The sequence below is a fragment of the Gossypium arboreum genome, chromosome 12 (genome assembly GCF_025698485.1).
Source record: "Gossypium arboreum isolate Shixiya-1 chromosome 12, ASM2569848v2, whole genome shotgun sequence".
Lineage (NCBI taxonomy): Eukaryota > Viridiplantae > Streptophyta > Magnoliopsida > Malvales > Malvaceae > Gossypium > Gossypium arboreum.
Genome location: NC_069081.1, coordinates 24,626,160 through 24,631,520, shown reverse-complemented (window position 1 = coordinate 24,631,520; position 5,361 = coordinate 24,626,160).

Sequence of the window (5,361 nt, the reverse complement as noted above, 5' to 3'; positions counted from 1 at the left end):
AACAATTGTTCGAAGAATTCACGTAAGTGAGGTTTGAAATAACTCGAGGAAATTCTTTCTTTAGTCCAAAATGATTATTGGACAAATCAAACGATTCGATCCTAAGAGAGGATCATCTTACAGACATTTTTGGTGGGTCATAGCATTTGAAGAATGGTACAAACCCACAGGCTAAGTAGGAATGATCCTTCGAGAGAAATAAGGGTAAACTTCGACGAAAGAATGAGTGGTGACATCTGGAATAGAGGTCATATTCATAAACATTTTGCATTATAACAAGTTTAATTAGGAGCATTTGACTCACTTCGATCATAGCATCCTAATCATTAGGCATGAACTCATACACATTATACAAGTTATGTCCTTCAAGGGACAATGAAGATTGATGCACCTTAACCCCTTAAGCAGTAGGGTAACAGGCTAAAGCATAGCAGATTTGACCTTCAGGTGTTTACGCTGAAGCACATCCAAGATGATTTAACATCTCTGTATTGTCAGAGAACAAATTGAAGAAACAGATTTGGCATCTCCATATTCGACGGAGAGCAGATCGAAGACATAGCAGATCTAACCTTCGGATGTCTTCACATCGAAGTAGATCCAAGATGATTTGGCATCCTTGCGTTGACAAGGAGCAGATCGAAGACACAACAGATTTGGCTTTCACATGTTTACACTAAAGCAGATCTAAGATGATTTGGCATCTCTGTACTGTCAGAGAACAAATCGAAGATACAAATTTGCCATCTCCATATTCGACAGGGAGCAGATCGAAGACATAGCAGATTTGACCTTCATTGAAGCATATCTAAAATGATTTGGCATCCCTATATTAGACGGGGAGTAGATCGAAGACACAGCAGATCTAACCTTCATTGAAGCAGATCCAAGATGATTTGGCATCTCTGTATTAGACGGGGAGCAAATCGAAGACATAACAGATTGGACCTTCATTGAAGTAGATCCAAGATGATTTGGCATCTCTGTATTAGATGGAGAGCAGATCGAAGACATAGCAGATCTGACTTTCATGTGTTTACATCGAAGTAGATCCAAGATGACAGATTTGGCATCTCTGTATTAGACGGGGAGAAAATTGGAGATAACAGATTTGGCATCTCTGTATTAGACGGGGAGCAGATTGAAGAAGCAGATTTGGCGTCTCTATATTAGACAGGGAGCAGATCAAAGATAACAGATTTAGCGTCTCTGTATTAGACGGGGAGCAGATCAAAGATAGCAGATATCACCTTCCTGAGTTGTAGTGAAGCAGATTGAAGCCGTCAAGAAGCCATTTAAAGAAGATCAAGGATCAAGAACTCAAGACTCGGCGAGCCCGGGCAAAATTGGTCCTTTTATAGTCTTTGCTCTATTTACATTACAATGCAATAAGCAAAGAGGGCAAATATGAACACTCAATTTTGCTGGGCCGAAATAAGTCCAAAAACAAAAATAATAAACCCCAAAAAAAAAACGAAGTCCAAGTTCAGTCCAGAATTACAAATATAATTTGGCTCGATCGGAATGGCCCATTATTTGAAAAAATTTAAAGTCCATCTACAAGCTTGACTCATATGGAAATATAATCTTCAATGATATGCAATCGTGGATATGATATGCAATCTTAGATATGATACAATCTTAGATATGATTGCAATCTTAGATATGATATGCAATCTTAGAGATTTAATTTGTAGATACCTTTTAATCTTAACTGTTGATGTAATTGATCTGTACCGTTGGATTTGAGGAGGTTCAACTATAAATAGAGGCCTCTCCCTTCATTGTAAACACACTGGATTTTTGGGAAATAATAAAAATTTTTGAGAGCTTTCACTCAAATTTCTCTCCCTCTTACGTTCTTATTTTCTACGGTTTGTTCTTATTTTATTCTTTGTTCTTCTTCATTTTTCAAACTTTTTATTTTGATTTAATCCTTGTTTCCTGATTTTTTTATATATTTTAATTTTTAATAATTTTAGTATCATATCAAACTCTTTCATTTTTTAATAATTTTTTTTAGTATTACTCTTAGTAAATTATTTTTTAAATTTTACTCAAATCATTATTTTAAAAAAAATATATTTCATTTAATTGTCATATTTTATCCAAAAGTTTTTCTAAAATGAGGCAATGTTTTTCATATTTAGGAATTCGGGAAATAGTGCCCTAACATACCAGGTTGTGATTTCCTGTTTGTCTAAATGCCTAAAGTATCCTTCTAAATAGATTTTGTAAATCACGAGATGATTTTAGTTACGAGAGTTTAAGAATATCGTGTCCTATCATGTTGGATGTGATGTTTGTATTCTTTCGAAGCTAATAGATCTCGATTTTTCAACTTAAATAATTCTGGTTTTAAAAAAGGGATCCTATTTTTAAATCCTTTCAATTTTTTGACATTAAGACAGAAAACTATTCAATTTGGTACCAATTTTGGGCGTTGCGAGGGTGCTAATCCTTCCTCGTACGTAACCGACTCCCGAACCTGTTTTCTTAATTTTCGTAGACCAAAACATTTTATAAGGTGATCCAATCACACCTAAAAAGGTTGGTGGCAACTCCGGTTTTCATTTTTCAAAAGTCGATCCCCATTTTTCAAACATCCCTTTAAAAGATGGTTTCGACAAGTTTGTAGTCATTTTTATTGATGACTTATTGATTTACTCGCGTGATGAGGGTGAACACGCGGAGCATTTGAGAACTGTGTTATAGACCTTGAGAAACAAGAAATTGTACGCCAAGTTCAGTAAAAGTGAATTTTGGCTTAAGAAGGTCGGATTTTTAGGACACATTGTGTCGGGTGATGGGATTAGAGTTGACCCAAGCAAGATCTCGGCTATTGTTGAATGGAAACCGCCGAAAAATGTGACAGAGGTTCGAACTTCTTGGGCTTGGCTGAGTACTATAGAAAGTTTGTTCAAAGGTTTTCTATGATCACTACTCTATTGACGAGGCTATTACAGAAAGATGTCAAGTTCGAATGGACAGAAAAGTACCAACAAGGTTTCGAGAAGTTAAAGGCTTTGTTAACCGAAGCCCTAGTGTTAGTGCAACCAAAGTCGGGTAAGGAGTTTGTGATATATAGCGACGCCTCTTTGAATGGTTTGGGGTGTGTGCTCATGCAATAAGGCAAGGTTATAGCCTATGCCTCAAGACAACTAAAGCCACACAAGGGAAATTACCTAACCTATGACTTGGAACTAGCGGCTGTAGTGTTCGCGTTGAATATTTGGAGACACCATTTGTATGGTAAGAAATACCTAGTATTCACCGACCATAAGAGTCAAAAGTACTTGATGACTCAAAAGGAGTTGAACCTATGGCAATGACGATGGTTAGAGCTATTAAAAGATAATGAGTTGATGATCGACTACCATCCGGTAAAGGCGAACGTGGTCGCCGATGCATTGAGTAGAAAATCATTATTTGCGTTGAGAGCATTGAACACCAATTTGGCATTTTTAGATGATGGTTTGGTTTTGGTAGAGTTGAGAGCTAGACTGATGTTTCTGAAAGAAATCCATGAAGCTCAAAACAATGACAAAGATTTACGGGTTAAGAGAACTCAGTGTGAGTCGGGGATTGAATCATATTTTCGGATTGGCACCGATGGATGTCTAATGTTCAAAGATAGAGTTTGTGTACCCAAGGATAATGAGCTTATTTAGAAGATTTTATGAGAAGCACATACTGGTTGTTTGTCCGTCCACCCGGGTAGTGTGAAAATGTACAATGACTTGAGGAAAGTGTACTGGTGGTCGGGGATGAAAAGAGACATTTCAGAGTTTGTTTCCAAGTGTCTAGTGTGTCAGCAAGTGAAAGCTGAACACTAAGTGCATTAGGGTCTACTTCAGCGTATCACGATCCCCGAGTGTAAGTGGGATCGGATTACTATGGATTTCATGATGAGTTTTCCATTAACCCTATAGTAAAAGGATACTGTTTGGGTTATTGTGGATAGGCTAAAAAAGTCAGTACATTTCATCCCAGTGCGTACCGACTACTTCTTTGAGAGATTGGCTGACTTGTATATTTTTGAGATTGTGAGACTACATGAGGTACCTTTGTCGATTGTTTTGGATAGGGATCCGAGATTTTCCTCGAGATTTTTGAAAAAAGTTGCAAGAGGCCTTGGGAACAAAGTTGAGTTTCAGCACGGCATTTCACCTGTAAATCTACGGTCAGTCAGAAAGAGTGATTCAAATTTTAGAAGACATGTTGCGATGTTGTGTTCTCGAATTTCAAATTAGTTGGGAAACGTACATGTCATTGTTTGAATTTTCCTACAACAACAGTTATTAGTCAAGTTTGAAAATGGCGCCTTATGAGGCTTTGTGTGGGAGAAAGTGTCGAACGTCCTTTTATTAGACTAAACTAAGATAAAGTCAAATTTACGGGGTCGATTTAGTCAAAAAGGACCGAAGAGAAAGTTAAAGTGATTCACGACTGTTTGAAAGCAGCTTTGGATAGATAGAAATCTTACGCAGATTTGAAACAGAAAGAGATTGAATTTCAAGTTGGTGATCGAGTATTTTTGAAAGTATCCCTATGGAGGAAAGTTCTCAGATTTGGTAGAAGAGGCAAGTTCATTCCTCGTTTCATAGGATCCTATGAGGTTACCGAAAGAGTAGGGCTGGTTACCTATCGATTGGCTTTGCCGCCAGAATTGGAAAAAAATTCATGATGTGTTTCATGTGTCCATGCTACGTCGATATAGATAAAACCCTTCGCATGTGATTGCGCCGTTAGAGGTTGAGATTCATCCAGACATGACTTATGGCGAAGAGCAGGTCAAGATATTGACTCGTGAAGTCAAACAGTTGAGGAATAAAAGTGTAGCACTTGTGAAAGTTTTGTGGCATAGACATGGAGTCGAGGAAGCCACATGGGAACCTGAGGAGACTATGAGAGACCAGTACCCGAACTTATTCGCCGGTAAGATTTTCGAGGACGAAAATCCCTAAGAAGGGAGAAATTTAACAGCCCAATTTTGGGGCTAGTTGCAATAGTGGTCCTGGGACCACAAATTCGAAGTTAGAGAAATTATTTTATTATTGATATAGATTCATAGCATGTTTATATTAGTGCATGAAAAATTTGGTGAGCTAATTTTAATGTTTGTGAGCTCAATTGCAAAAAAAAAAAACTAAATCGCATAAAGTGAAAAAGTCCTAATTTGATAGCTAAAGGTGTTATTTTATTAGAGAATTAAAATTGGGGGATTTTAAAGGGCAATTAGACCCTTTCCTAAGAGCTTGGCTAGCCATAGAGTCAAAGAGGAGACAATATTTTAAAATTTGGTGGGTTAGGTGGCTTATTTTGAATAAAATAGAAATAGATAAAAGAGGGATGATATCA